We start from the raw sequence: 17340 nt of genomic DNA on the forward strand, positions 1-17340 counted from the left end.
GTACAACATTAACATGACTCTTCGCAAATAAAATAGTATTTGAACTTTTGGTGTTAGCAATCCAGAAGAAGTAATAACACGGTCTATTATGTGACAAGGTTAATTTAATAAATGCATATCTTGAAACAATTGACAAATAAATTGATTTATCTAGGCATAATCTTTATTGAAATGTCGGCAATCATTAAGAATGTTGCAATCTGACGTCTAGTCTACGCGTGAAGACCAACAGCTGCGTACGCGCAATGCGCAATATGGCAATTATTATATTCTATTGAAATCGTAAGAACGACACGACTAGGTACTTCATCTTAATATCGTTGAACTTAAGCACCGTTTATATTAAGACTAGTGTCTATTACTGTGTAAGATATAAGTGCTACGCTATGTGTAATATTTGCATATTATATTCAGTGGAGTGTTGACTTGCGACTTTTTATAGTGATTGAGGGTAAATAAATTATTAGTGCAGTATTTTGTTTCCACTGTGTTGAAAAATCTTTTCCTGTACTCTTTGTCGAATCGACATAAAGTGTACAATGAGTTTCGATGGTTATTACATAAGTACATAGCCATTTAATGTCAACTGAAACATTGTTTTGAGTTAGCAGTGCCACTAACCAGAATAAAATTATTAACGGCATTACTGACACTACAACGCAATGGTGTAGGCCATTTTATCTAAATTTCAGCGGCGAACAGGTTAAAGACAGTTAAAGTAGACAAGACAATTAAAGTGCAAGTCACACTAACTAAATATTATTGCATTACATATTATGCAATGCCATATGTATAACAAAGGGGACATATTTTCATTCATGTCCAGTTACAGCTAAAGTATCATATTATTCTATTAATGTCTGTCCGTCACGATCCTAGATTTAGAGTAACTAATGAAGCGACTAAAATAGTTTGACATGCACTGGTTTCCTAGGTAGTCATGGATACTGTATTTGCTGCAAAACTTTTCCCGTCCTTACGCTTTTTCCTTAAGTAATGTAAAAGAATTTTCTTTGCTTACCTACTCATTTTGGCAACACCATAAACCACAAAAACAAAAATGTGATGCGAAAAGTTTACCTAAAACTCGACAATGTGGAGTTATACAATTCCTAGATTCAGATTCACAATCACTATGTTTTTTTTTTCGTCTGAAAGTATATTTAGTAGAAATCTACTCCAATTTGATTATAAACGTTGAGATCGTATATTTAGTTATAAAGTTTGATCATACTTAAAATTGGAGTGGTGACACGACTCTCGCACACAAACAAATAGCGTGGAACAATGCGAATGAGAGCGGAAGCGCAGATATTAGTGACGGGTGTAACTGTTCTCGTAAACTGTGGAAATAGCTGGCCGAGACTGGGTTACATGTTGATGTGTGTAGAACTTGGACACATCACATGTACCTAGTCCAGTCTACGATTTCTTATTTCGATTATTATTCCGCGATTCGCAGTTAAAAATATCCTTTGTGTTTTTAAAACAAAAACTCGATCCTAATTTAATCCCTTGGGGTGTTGGCTTGTGATAAAAAAGGAATTTTTGTTTGACCATGTTTATGTTGCTGATTTTATCAAACCCGTTGTTCACGGAGCACCACACACATAGCTTTTATCAAAAGCGATATGTCAATTTTTATTGGTTCCAATTCTTCCAACTATCACACACACCATTAACCCATAACATACACCATGCACTAAACTGATCAACTCTCTCGCGTCTTCAATTTGGCTTGCAATCTAACTGACCCTGTCCTACGTAATTTGTTGACCGCCATCCGAGATTGTTTCCAACTCAATAAAATGAAATTGAATAGAAAGTCTCCGCACGTGGCCGGGAGACATTAACACAAGATCACAGCTTATATAGTCGCAGAAGTTGGTATGCAATAATAGGTGCGCTCCGAAGCCGCGCTATTGTTAACAATTTTATTACAAAAAGGTAATTTTCATGTTATTTTTGTTACAAGCTCTTATAGTCGTTAGAGAGGTCTTGTTGTTCAAGACGTGACAAAAAGAAATCGTCCGTGCTGTAAACTGTTGAGAAGTTCCCTTGTTGTCAGCTTGTCCTGGGTGGACCGCCTGGTCATGCTCATTATAATAATGCATTGTCATGGAAACTAAAACAATATGAGGAATTTCAACTCTGCAGGACAAGTAGGAGATAACTTGCATGATTTGATTACACATCTTGTAAAAACTAAACTATTCCATACGTAAAACCAGTCACACACTAAAAATCACTCTTGTCACAGAGTTAAAATCAACTAACATTTTCAGATGGAGTTTACAATAATCAAAAATGTTACGGGTACAATTCTTGCCAAACTCCAAAACTACGTCGTTACTGTACAATAAATAATTAATAAAATAAAAAAAATCTCTTGCATCAAGTACTGGTCAAGCTCGCCCTTAGCCGTCAAAGCGATAAAGTTAACCTTGCAAATGCATTACAAGACTCCACTAGTTCATTAACTGCATTAAGATTATCAGCCGATAGTGAGTCCGTTCGATACCGAGGCTAACAAAATGCAGATACAGTGCTATCGCGAGGACTGACCCGTGTAGTACAAATTATGTTGAGATAAGAAAGGCTTTAGTTGAGCCACAACACAGGGCCGGAGACAGAAAGTCGCATTTGTACATTCTGTGTTTGTAAATAGACTTACATACAGATAAAAAGGTTAATTTATTGAAATTTAATTCCCCATTTATATTATCATAAATTAAATTACAACTAATTTAAAAAAATAATAGGTTTACAAAAATGCCAGTCCCTGCAGTTCGTTGCCTTACCACAGCTTTACCACGTTGAATGGCAATGCTGATTCTCTGGGCGCGAAATATGCCAGCCTTTTGGCTTACGGTTACCTCAATGATATTTGTAGAGATGGATTTATATAATTTATGGGCCATAGGCCCCCACTGACACACACTACAAGCTGGTTTGGGAGTGAAAGAAAAATATAAAATGATCCAGCTGCCCTTGTTCCGCATTGATTGAAAAAGCCAATCAAGGGAAAGTTAAAAACTTAAAATTATTTTCAAAGGCGTTAGATGTGTCACTATTTAATAACAATTCCACCAATAAGACCATCAGGCTAAACGTGGCTTTTGAGTTTCACATCTCTCAGTTCTATTTACCCCGTAAGTGACAAATGACATGATACAATAGGTTATTATAAAAATCAACTTTTAGATCGATAAAGATATTAGACACTATCGAACAATAAGTTGACTTTCATAATAATCTATTTTCGCCTTGGTTGCTTAACTTCCAAACGTGGATATATTATGTGTTGCATAATTATTGATATGTATAATTATTTTCCAGTGCAATAGTGAGTTTAGAAAGCAAAAAATATAGGTACGTGTACTTCTGCGCTTATTATCTATACAATGAAAATTAGTGCGATAGAAAATCTATTTCTGTCACCGTGTTATCTTTAACTACATTTCTTCAATAAACAGCTTTACAAAAGGCCAAGGTTCTTTATAAGGTAAACTAAATATTATTTCTATCGGCACAATAGCATACCTAAAGTTGGTCGTTGCACTCATTCAAATTCAAATTCAAATCATTTATTCAGAAATTAGACCTTCACAGGCACATTTTTCTCGTCATATATATATATATATATATATATATATATATTCTAATTTCTGAATAAATGATTTGAATTTGAATTTGAATGAGTATATATATATATATATATATATATATATATATATATATATATATATATATATATATATATATATATATATATATATATATATATATATATATATATATATATATATATATATATATATATATATATATATATATATATATATATATATATATATATATATATATATATATATAGGTGTGAAACGAGATGACCAGTTCCCTCTGGCAGCACCCGTTCACGAGTTGACTAGAATTGCATTTACTTTGAATTTATAAAAATCACAAAGATTAAGATACGTTTACTTATGTTTATTTGTATAAACATGAGTTTCATTAACATCAACCATTTAAACGTCCCTACTGCTGTGTAGTTTTAGAGATCTAAGTATACCTACATAGGGACAAACAGACAGCGGGAAACGACATTACTTTATAAAGTAGTGATAATGTAGATATAATTTGAAAAGTTTCTTCTTTGATTACGTCATATAAAAGTAAATTAACCAAGGACTTTAAAGACCATAAGTTAACAGATTGTTTTTAATGAGAAGAACCTGACACTGGCCAAATATATCCACAGTAAATAAAAACGAAAAAGTCTGTAAAAGGTCAAGAGAAAGGACACGGGAATGCTATTAGTCTGATGCTGTGTGGTGGTTTGTGTGTCGTTAACGTCTGACTGCACGTTGATCACAATTTATTGTATTGCATGTTACGCGCATTCCTTAATAGGAATAGCAGTAGGTGATCCTACTGCTGTAGTGACTTTTGAGAAATTCTCATCAATCGATTAAAATGACGTCATATTTATCTTTTGTATATTCCCGCGCAACACGCTTTAAAAGAAGACTGATGATTTAACGTCAGTTTTAGCTCGAATGAACACAAGATTATCAAAATTAGTAACTAGAAGACAATATCATCAGGGCTACTGTTGCGACGCCGTCAAGCTGACACATCAAAGTATTTTGTCATAAATTGTCATATAATATATATGTCATAAACAAAAAATATGTACATATAAAAATTATATATAGTGCACTTAGACATTATTCTTTGATGTGGGATTGTATTTATAATGTAAAATTTCCACTTCTACATCGTGGTGGCGACCTCTATTTGCCGTCCGTCATGATAGACGATCCTGAGGTCCCGGGTTCGATTCCCGGTTAGGTCAAGATGTTAGATCAGATTTTTTTTAAAGGCGAAGTCCATTATATAGGCTTGTTTCTGTTTTATTCTTATTCTTACGTATTATAAAAAGAAGTCCCACTGTCATGTCTGTATATTTGAACCACAGACCATATAGATTTGAACGACGTATAAACTACCTTCCAGAATTTTGTATCGTTTTCACAAATACATAGCATAGTGTGATTCCTTTTAGTGACTTAGGTGTATAATTTATTATGGATCTACCAAGCGAAGCCGCACTCGCCGCTAGTACTGCATAAATAGGATTTATTGCTGCCTATGGGTGTTTGTGCTGAAACAAATAAACTGTTTATCTCTTGTCAGAAATTACAATAAACCTCGTCAGCGCCCGCGCCGATTGAGACGTCACCAGCAGGGCTTCCTCATTGTCGAGTTTATTCTAGTATTTACTGGTTTATAGCGACTGGCGGGGTGCAGCTGTAAATTTTAATGGGTAACAGTATAGAAATAATAAGCTCTCTCTCTCTCTCATATTCACATGTTCTCTATTATATACGCCGCTGTGACGCCCGAAACCGTTAAAAATAAACCTTTAAATTTGAAGATTTGTTTAGATCGGCGGCCAGCCTGACGTCAATTTTATTATTTTGGTTGTTCCTATTAGCTAGCAAGCCTTGTCTCTTAGTCGCTACGTACGACGACCAGGGAGGATTCAGCATTCTGGGGCGGAACCACACGCCACAAGAAATTTAGGAAGCTAACTACGAAGTAAATTTCGACGGCGCCAGGGAATTTAGTTGTTAGCTTTGTAATTTCGTACGGACGCCACTGATCAGTGGCCTCTTCCAAACGTTATTTATTACGGCTGACACAATTACATCAAGCAATTCACATTACATCCATATAAATAATGCATTTTACATAGTAAGCGTCCGGCTCCATTGCTCCGTTGCGTCGACATAGCGTTGTGCTCCGTTGTTTTTAATAAAGGAGAATAGAGCCAGTATTGGCTGGCTGTATTCTCCTTGTTTTCAATAGGTTTTTACATTGATGTACGCCGAAACACATTCTGCGTTGATCCAGCGAAGTCAAAACAACGGAGGACGACAACGAACGCAGCAATCTGGCCGCGCTCTTAGGCGTATTTTATGGATACCGTAAGGATACTTGGATATCAAGTCCATGATGAATGAATGTATCATTCTGTAGTGTTGTAACTTTACTGTAAAACTTGTTCTTACAACCGTCTAGTCTATGCCCAAGGGCTGATTGCAGCCGTCGTTATGGTTTGCTGTTTACAGTGTGATGGCGTTATAATAAGGGTAGTTGATCTATGGAAGCGCTTTTAACAATAATTGCTACTGCTAATGACTGGGATTTAATCGCAATTTCATGTTATATAAGTATATAATAATAAGAAGAATTGTCAGATTATTTCAATTATGTACATTTAGTGTTGTTTATGATTCTAATTAAAAAATCATTATGAATTAGCAAAATACCGCTACTCAGGAGCAAAGTTGATTTACTTAAAATTAATTTATTTATTGTTATTACAGTTATTACATATTATGTATTTAATTAAAATAAAAAAGAATATATTTAAAATATATTATTTTTCGTTGTATTTTTAAAAATCTTAAATATTTTCAAAATTGACATCAACCTAGTGTGTGTTGATGCTGATTCGCATCGCGTTGTAAGTGCCGCAGTGTTCACAGCCTGATAGTGTGACGTACACGAGGATTAGGACTACATTTGAGAAAATCTCTGCCTTTGCGACTAGAGATTAGCTGTGTTTTATGTCTTTATTGTTCTAAATCGACTTGTAGGGCATAATGAGCTTGATGTAAATAATATACCTCCTTCATTCCTTGGGGCAGACACAGTTGCCGGTGGGTGCTAAATGAAGGTCAGTAATACTTTATTGAATTCTTTATAGGCCTCTTTGAAATTTAGTTAAGTGTTCACATTTTATTTTGAATTTATCTCTTATGTTATTTGTATCAAGTATGAAGTTGAGGTAACCAGCCTGAATATCATTGTTCAATTTTGTATTTTAATTTGAATTTCGCGCGCCCTAACGATGCATCGCTTCTTTCTATTCGCGCAAAGACAAAGAAAACTATATTCAATCTGGCCAATAGGAGCGCGCAGATCGGCGCCACGCATGCGCCGTTTTGCCGTGCCGTGCCGGCGCCGTCAGTTCCATTTTTTTGTAGTAGCGAAGTGAAAATAGAACCTCTCTTCATTTCTGATTTACGCGAGCGCATTGTAATTCGATTTTACCGTTTGATGCCTCTGTATACCAACTTTACTCGTATGTGGACTGTGGACTATTATTATTTGTGAGTGTGTGCAGTGCAGTGTTCGGACGATGTGTCAGGCCGGCCGGCATATGTCTAGGGGAATAAACCCGGCACCCGTTAAGGATTCTTGTATTGCTACCGATTTTGTGTTAAGTTGTATGTTATTTCTTTGATTTCTTTGTCTGTAGTTTGTTTATTTTTATTCGCTCTGTCTACTCCGTTAGTGATAAAAACCGTATCTACATCAGTTCATTGATATCTTCTTTACATATCTAGTATAAAACAAAGTCGCTTCCCGCTGTTTGTCCCGGGGTTTTTTAATAATAAGTGTACGTAAGTAACATGTATAATATTGTACCCATGCGAAGCCGGGGCAGGTCGCTAGTTATTAATAAATTAACTTGTTGTCAGCCAGCGCCAGCCACCACCTTCTTATTTGCATACACAACTGAAACAGGAGCAAATCCTGCGTGTTGATATTAAGTCCAATGAGCTAACGGCAACAGATTGCGACCGAGCCGTCAGAAGGTGGAGTTCATGATGAGTGAACACCTCAGGTAGCAAGGTAATGAGGTAAACATGCTCACTCTCTCATTCTCGCTTTTATAATTTACATTCGTGGCTGTAACGCCACGTCGCCCGGCGTCAGCGTAAAAATAATGTTCTGTTGAGGTTTTACTACAGCCTGCCTAATTTCTACCCTCCTTGAGAATGCTATTGTTGCTCATCAGCTGCCCAGGCTATGTCCTTTGGTCGCCTCCTACGATGTCCACGGGAGGATATTGAGTGGTCCTATTCTAGGGCGGAACCATTCGCCTCAATCAAGGGGGAGGGTAAAATTTATTTTAAAAGCTCTCTCTGTTTTAATCACACACAATCATTAGCACAGACATTGATCACTCATGTGAGTAGGCGTGTAATCGTTGTGTGTTTCACTCCACATAGTACATATAAGACACCCAAAAGAGCATACTTATCTCCAGTAGGAACTGTGCAGGAATAGCAGAAGTATCTTCTTCCGTACTGTCGTTATTTGATAATGTATTTGGCCGGCGAGTCCAAACATTAATTAGCCGATGGATTGAAATCGCTGTTTGCTCGAACCATGAATTATGAGATCGTTAAGTATTACCATAAATTACCGCGTGATTACATATTTTGATTTTAATTGAGGACCGAGATTAAAGTCGCGCATAGACTAAATTGTAAATAGATAACCGATTATTACAAGTAATACAAATATACCATAGCCGCGAAACTTGATTTGTATTTGTGGGATTTATAAGTCACTGGAATATAATATTAGTACGTTTAGAAAAGTTACCTAAATCAATCAAATGATGTAATAATATTGTACAGCGTTTAATTTGATATAGTCATTAATCTTACTTCAAACGGGTTTGGCTACGGACTTCACAAATTCGCTATAAAAATACTTTACGGTAATATTGGAGCACCTAATGCGGCACATAAATCAGTGACTGACAGAGCCTTCCTGGATCGACAGTATAGTGGACACATGATAAATATAACGAGTAGCATGTTAATTTAATATATGTAGTGATAGGCGTGAATGATGGCCCTGGCCGAAGGGAAACCAAGAGGCGCGGGCTTGACGCCGTCAAGGATGATATAATGCGCTAAAATAAGGTTCGACATTTGTTTACGAATATGTTTTTAATGGAACAATCCAGTTTAAAAATAAATAAATATGCGTGACAAATAAATAAATAAATATGTCAAGTAAGTATGCGTGTCGCCTAGGGACGGCTGTGAAAGAAACCGGGAAAACACTCAGATAAGAGAGAGAGTTAGATATATTGTGTGAATTAGATATGGAATACATTGCAAATACAGTTTTCTATGCAATGATCAGTCATTATTCCATGAAAGTTGTGTGTGAATTACAGCAAGAGGGTTTGAGGCTTGCATTGCGTCAGTCAACTTTGACGTTAACTTTAACAAGCGCGCCACCGCCGCCGCCATCTTCGCCGTCTAGATGTAATGGCGTACTTTGTATTTTTCTGGTTAAAGTTAACGTCAAGGTGGTGCGTGCGTCATACTATCTAGTAGAACGATAAATAAGTAAAAGTTCGGATCAACAATGGATGTCAAAGATCTTTAATTCTAAGCAAGCACTAGCGTAAAATTGCATAATAGCGGGGTAACTTGATCCATTTTTAGTATTGTTTTACGTCTAACGGTATGCTGTGTTGAATTCCCAAAATTTATTACCCGTTTTTAAAAAAAGCCTTTATATTCAAACTACCGAAACCTGAGACATCTTTGCACGGGTCACAAACAGTTGATCTGTTGATTTTGATATTAACGTCTGATAGGTACATTTAAGACGTCCAATTTATGCATGGCGCTCGTTAGTCGCAGCAAGATGTTATCCAGAATCCGCATTTGTTTTGGCCCTTCTCTCTGACTCTGAGTTGGAGTTGAATAGTTTGTAGTTTTACTAACTTTCGTTCTCGAGTTTAAAAAAATTGAATTTTACTTGTTAATTATTAACGACTTTCATTTGTTCTTTTATTCTAGTAACTATCGATGTAGTAGCTTATAAGGTATTTAATTTAGACATATTTCTATCTTTTGATCAAATTGTACTCCAGATGCCCCATTACTTAGCAGATGGTTCTCTGGGAAAGTGGATATACGAATAATCTAAGTATTCGTATCGAATAACATTTTGATAATAATACATATATAATAATATTGATAACATATACATATATACATTTACAGTAACATTCTTATCAGTTTTCTTTTTATGGTAACCAAATAAATTGGAAAATGTTTTATTAGCAAGTTCTTCGAAATCAAATCAAGTCTCCAGACTGCACGCCGGAGGAGTCTACTGTTAGTGTCTACTGTAGTCCTACACCATAATCTATTCCCAGCCCACTCTGATTGCGAATCAGGTGATGGGTAGCAGCTTAATTACTGCTTAGTGTTTACAACGCGGCTGATATCTCTATTATTGAATTGTAGGTGATGCTCGTGTCCTGCCTACAGATCCGAGCTTCTAATGTACTTGATGAATTTTTTTAACAGTTTACTGCATATCAAGTTGCCTTTTGCTGCCTTAATAGTGGCAAATCTGTGATGACTTTTGGTAGTTTGATAATCTATTGCCTGTACAACACTATGTGATGAGTACTAGGGTGTGATCAATATTTTAGATTATTTGTATATTTTTATCATGCTAGTTGGACAAAATGCTAGAATGCTGTACTAGCATTCTAGCATTTTGCTGAAATGTCAATTGCAAATTACATACATGAGAATATGTAAATAAATAAATATAAATAAATATATTAGGACAAATCACACAGATTGAGCTAGCCCCAAAGTAAGTTCAAGACTTGTGTTATGGGATACTAACTCAACGATACTATATTTTATAACAAATACATATATAGATAAACATCCAAGACCCGGGCCAATCAGAAAAAGATCATTTTCCATCATGACCCGACTGGGGATCGAACCCGGGACCTCTCGGTTCAGTCGCTAGAACCTTACCACTGCGCCACCGAGGTCGTCAAATATGTCTTATTATATTCTGAAAATCATCCCGGTTCCTACTGGAAAGTAATTGTCATGTAGCCGAACCTACCGACAGAAAGCTAGTATTCAACACACCTTTGTCGTCTCAAAGTCGATCGGGTCACTTGCTGTCCGAATGAAGTCGTGTAGGCAGAAATCTTGCTCGATATCATTTACGGCGTGACATGATAGACACAGTATTTGTTTATTTGTCCACTTGTGTTGATTGAATATTGTAAATTATTTATCTAACGTTCTATTGCCAAACTACGCCCCGAGGTTTCGCATGTGAATTTAGGGGGTAAAATCTAATAGTCGTATGCGTCATAGTCGTGTTCATTATGTTCAATGAAATACACAAAAGAACTTCCTTGGCAAAATTTAAGGTATGGTTGGTTATGACCAACCATGCCTTCTCCATAAAAATACTCTACGCTACGTTATCATCTTCTTCTATTCAAATTAGTATATTCGTTTCTCATTTTTTTCTAGACTCCAGTATAATCTAGTAGATATCTATTATTTACGTCAAATTAAGGAAGTATAAAAGCTGCAATTTATCGCGAAGGTCGTCTATATCTGGTTTAAAGTAAATGAAATAGCGTTGTTATCCAATTTACTTGTTTCAATTGTTTTAATAGCATCGGGATGGTGATTCAGTGATTCAGTGGTCTGGGAACTGGGAAGCTAGCTAGCTGAACCATTTATAACTAACGTATATACAGACATACTTTCTTGACTTTCTTATTCCTTTATTTTTTCACTACCGGCTCGACCCAGCTTCGCTCAGGTAAAACATATTAAATTATACACCAAAATCTTCCTCAGTAATCAAACTATCTATTGTTGAAAACCGCATGAAAATCAGTGCAGTAGTTTTTGAGTTTATCACGAATAGACAGACTGACGCGGCAGAGGACTTTGTTTTATAATATGTAACGATTAATATGCATATCTACTCCGCAAAATAAATTACTGAGATTGATTTTTGTTTCCAATCGAAAAATTCTACAAATACATCTAGAAATTAATTTTTTAACAAGAAAATGTGGTTAAAACACTTAAATACATATATAAAAATGTAGATTTTGACAAGATATCATCTTTATGTTTTTCACATACACATGACATGTGAAGATGATATCTTGTCAGTGGCCTGACAAATAAAGATATGTACAAAGCGGGGAGACAAGGTAGGAAAGGGGACCCTGGACTCGACGCTTTTTGTTTGAGGAAAATTCTCGAGAATATTCAAATAACGATATTATTTGTCAATCGGATCCATTGAATAGACATAGACGTAGATCTGTCCGATGTACCAGGCCTGGTTCCAGCACCTGGCCTGATTTATGGAGACAGAGCGCGCGGCGAGCTCTGTGCAAGGTCTACATAGATTTATCTGCGTGCTGTCTTTGGAGCAACAAAGGTAAGGAGTAGCCATGCTACTATCGAATTATAATAATGCATGCTACTGACGAAATTCGTATATGAATCGTTTGGTCTATGTAACAAATTTATTTTTAGACAAATTAAAAAACCCCCGACTTTCAATATTTCGATTTTGATCAAACATACCTAAGAACCATAGCATAAAAATTGGCTAACAAATAAAAAAAAACCCATCCAAATGGATTCACCCGTTGATGAGCTACGGTGCCACGTACACAGACAGACGGACACACTTAGCGGTCAAACTTGTAACACCCCTCTTTTTGTGTCGGGGGTATGTACATACGACTTGTATCATGTATACGAATTGGTGCACAAGCCAAATTAGATACGTGTGTTATAGAACTGTGCCAGTGATGACTGGTGACGTCACGAACCCACTGCAACCCTATTATACTTTAACCGTGGAATTAGTTAAATTAAAAAAAAAACAATTAAAGAGATAGACTAACGCTCAGATTAGATTCTAAGCGTGTTCCGGGTTTCTTCTCAGCCATATTTTCTCCTCCATTTCGTAAGGAAAATTGAATGATATTACAATAACATATTTGTTTATTTAAATACCTTTTCGCATTCTATTTTTTGTAAAATAGCCAATAACACACATCATCGGAGCGAGGGCCTATCATTGTCGTCGTTCATTCTTTATGTATTACGTACTAAAAAAATATTCACTTATTTTCTGTGCGAGTGCATATGTATAATAATTGAGTTTTTTGTGCCTGTCAAAGGCAAATTACATCTAGCGATAGCATTTCTACACTGTCACTGCCATTTACACAACATCGGACGAAATACGAACTCCACATAATTCGTAACCTTGTTTGTATCCTCTGGGTTGTACTTGATTCAAGACTTGAATCAACCTTGTAATGTCTACTGCAGGTTACAAGGTATCATGTACCTATACCGTATCGTACCAGGCTGTAGATTAGCTAGTTGAGGTTACAAATCATTTCAGTCTTCGATAAATGATATAAATGAAACCAGGAAACATTCTGAACCACAGACACCAACTACGCGCCCGCGCAGCACGGACCTTTCCCGGGCTCGTGAACTGAAAGGTCCTAGTTACGAATCTTACTCATGCCACATGAGTTTGTCTGACTCATGTACATGTAGGTAATTTTAATAGTTCACTGTTTGCTTCCGCTGAAGGACACAAACATCGTAAAGAACCTATACCCTAATTCATAATCAGCTTGTATGTGAAATGGAGAATCCTCCATTTCACACTATTCCACTCTATTGATATTACAGTGTGTGACATATGTGTAATATTATATAATGGCCACAACATTCACCCATGTGAAAAATGTTATTTGTATTAGTGGAACCTATAAACTTTTGTCAAGTCGCGGCATCTACCCAAATGTGAGTCTAAGATAGTTATTCTGCGCGCGCAGTTTGTCTCGCAAGGTTTACGATGCGCGTGCGTCTGTTGCTGGATCTTATCCTCTAGTGTTCGCTTGTTCAATTTGGAGTTACATGAAAGAAAGAACTTGTACTAAAAGTATATGGGTAAATAAAAAGGTTTTATTTCTATATGATTCAGTTTTCGTAATGTATTTTGACAAATTTTAATTACTAATTATGGATCTGATTGGGTTATGTAGCCCAGCGCCTCACTCGATCTGTGATAACTTCAGCTGGATCACAGTTGAACCTCGATCGCTACAATATTTTTTTACCCTTTTAGTATCGCAAAATTAGTTTGACGGACTTTTGGTTCAAAACTAAACCGCAAACAAATGTTATCATCGGCAACAACAAGTTAAGATGGGTGCAGAAGATAGCCAATGTTTCAATTAAGTAATTTTAAAATGACTCAAACGATCTTATGAAATTGTGGATCTGTACAATATGGATCTGTAGAGATTATAGAACAGATTTTATTAAGAAATTATTACGCGAACGAAAAACCGGGCGGGGCTTATGTTTGCTGTAAGATTAGTTCAAACAAAAACTAAATTGTCTGTCGAAAATTATAAGATATCGAATTAAAAAGATAAAAATTATAATTTGACATATCAATAGTTAACTTATTATTTAAATGCGTATTGATCTACTTACATTATCAAACAATGATGCTTGCCATTCTGTAACGGATCAAGCTGCCATTTAAGGACACGGGATCGGTGTCAGTCTGTCAACATCGAAGTGACAGGTGTCTGATATTTGGATTAAAACCCTGTCAAGTTTTTGCGATAGTTTACCAATTTTGGGAATGTAATCGTTTAGTAAGTTTGGTCCAAGCTGTAATCGATTGGAATAAAAGTTACGTAAGGGTATAGTTTAGGGTAATAGTTTAAAAGCATGTGTGTCATGTTGATAATCGAACACATAACTATGGACTGATTAGCGTGTTCCTTCACTACGTTGCTATAAAGCGCATGCAAAAAGCGAATTATACAGCGAAGTATACTAACATTCCTCTTTAAAATACCTCATACTCGCGTGGTGTTCTTGGTTGCCATCTCAGCTGTGTCGCCCAGAAATTTAAATCCGCATAAAATTTAGAAGAATCGGTTGTGATGTTACGACTAGCTGCTAGCTAGCTGTTGCTGCGTATTGTTCGTGAATGCTCACGTGATATGGACCAACACTGTTTAAAGGTTTTTGTTTCGGTGTTTCTTTTTAACAGTGCTCATTTAGAAATGCCAGTAGCAAGTAGTTTTTTTGAGAAATACTAATAATATTTAAAATTTCACGATAAAATGTGAAGGTTAAATTTCTCTTTAAATTCTTTGACATTGATACCCACAGAAATAAAACATCTGGCAAATGCAAAGTAAATAACGGTGAACACAACAGTGTAACCTATCTCGGTGATGTCCAACCTGTTAGCCTGGTTATACACGCCGGCGCTATCGCGGTGAAATATGGCCGCGATACAGTCAGGAACAAATTACTATATCAGACCAGGCTTTACTTCAATTGTACAGCCGGCTTGTCAAGTTTGCATAGACCTCTAAGTAGAGGTGATAAACGAGAATTAATTTGATGTATAATGACGTTTTTAAATTTTTATTCGCTATCGATTGTGCTGCACATTGGTTAAAGTTTTGGAGATAGTGTGATTTACTTTGATGTATTTTTTACAGTTTTACTTGTGGGATTTTGCACAGTATATTTTTAGGATTTCAGAATAATTTAAAATTTTAACGGAATAATTTTAGTTTTGATTTAGGATTCTGCAATATCAAACATTATATATCTATGCGGCGAGGTCAACAATTAGATGCCTTCGACTTCTGTCATCTAGTTTACTATCTTGATGACATTAAGGCAATTGAACTCACCTTTAGAGTTTTTGTATTAACGGCTCAGCAGTTTTTGTGGTTGTTTTTATGGAAACATCACGGCACGGTGGTTCATAGGTTTGGTTCCGAATTCTCACGGTCCTTACGGTACTGGAAGTTGAGTCACGGTTTTTCACGACAAGTGAAAAAAATAAGTACCTCATGAGTCGTAGAATTAACCCGAATATGACTCTAAAATGATTCATAAGATTTGAAAATACTTTGAGGAAACTTATTAAAATGTACAGAAGTAATGTAAATAATGGATTACTTTTACAGATATCAGAGTCACTGAGGTGCATTTTATGAAATAATCTCAGCAATCAATTTATAGATTACTGAAAAATGCCTCTGTAATCTAACACGCGACTTCATTCGTGTTTAAAATTTTTATACAAAAATTTTCATTTTTGAGTAAATTTTGCCAATAAAATCTACTTGCTCTTACACGAGAAAAATCTAAAATTTAACAAAATTCTATTCATAAAAAATATCAATAACAGATACACACGTGGGCTCGGGGCTGTAATAACGCAACACGAATCGGTTGTAAATCAACAATCAATAAGCGATCAGCATTTTATTGGGAATATAAAACTAATTAAAATGTTACAAGAAGCGCGGGGGCGGGTTGTTTTAGGAGTGAGCAGAATTAGAAATTCTAGAAGATCATACGATATATGCTATATATATCTATGATTTTCCCAGTGTATTCCCAAAAAGTCCGGTGCAATTAAAATTTAGATGACGTGTCCCACTGCTGGGCAAATGTCTCCTCCTTATTTTTCCACCCCTTTTGGTCGGCCCAAGGCGAAGTCTGGCCATTCTTTCAAAAACTGAATATAGTGGTAATATTATAATGGGTTTGCGCTCGTTTAAAGATAACTGAAAAAAAAAGTGAAACGTTTTCTATTTATTGTGAACTAAAGCAATGAACGACGATCGCCAAAACGAATGATACTGAATTATCGAAAGTGCCACTATCTATAGTCTATTGACCTTGAAATTCAGGATATCGATGGAACATCATCGATAGTATGAATACCATCGTTAGTCTGCCGGCAGTGTTGGCTACTAGCCCAAACTATGGATCACTAGTCCAAACGTAACTAACATGACGTTAAATTGAATATGATCGAGGCGAGATTCGCCTTGTTCTCTTCCATTCAAATGACATCCGTGTAGTCGCCAAATTTGAAGAATGATTACATTTACGACCAATTAGACTTATACGGAGACGCTACTATATTTACTATCGCTACTGATAAAGCATATTATTCTAATGTTAGGAACGGTCAACAGCACAACAACCTACCCATATTCATTGTAAACTCGCCGCTGTTACCGCGCCATAGAGTTTCATGCAGGATAACTTGATGTGCTGTTGACTGTACATTGCTTTTAATAATATTAATACCAAATTTAATCAAATCGTCAAGTCTGACACACAATGGACACAAATGAATGTCTAAGTTGGGACGTCTGTAACGCAATCATGTCATCATCACACGTCAATCGTATAGGTAGGTACAATATTTGTGAGAATTGCTTTAGCATATCATTTAAAACCAAATTATTACATAAATAAAAAAATAAAAAAAGGACTCCGCTTAACGGCCCACACTAAGCACTAAGCTTGTAATTGAAATGGGCACGGCACAACCACAGCCACAGAAAAATATTTGCGATCACAGGTGCAAATATTTTCCCGCGCGGGGAATCGAACCCGGGATCTCTAGATAGCGGACTAGACTACGCCAAAGAGGACGTCTTTAAAAATAATTGCCCGATTCAGGAACACTACAGTTCACAGAATATATAATATTAGCTGCGTCCCGGGGCTTCGCTTCCGTAAGAATTTAGGGATAAAAACTATCCTATATGTTATT

The 17340-nt window shown here is 36.0% G+C and overlaps 1 protein-coding gene across 2 annotated transcripts in view; it reads right to left on the reverse strand.

Annotated features, from left to right (window-relative positions):
* The window catches only part of Wnt2 (Wnt oncogene analog 2), a 54168-nt gene that overhangs the window by 27026 nt on the left and 9802 nt on the right, over nt 1–17340 (reverse strand). The gene's annotated exons all lie outside the window — the stretch shown is intronic.

Source organism: Plodia interpunctella, chromosome 25 (genome assembly GCF_027563975.2).
Source record: "Plodia interpunctella isolate USDA-ARS_2022_Savannah chromosome 25, ilPloInte3.2, whole genome shotgun sequence".
NCBI classification, from domain to species: domain Eukaryota; kingdom Metazoa; phylum Arthropoda; class Insecta; order Lepidoptera; family Pyralidae; genus Plodia; species Plodia interpunctella.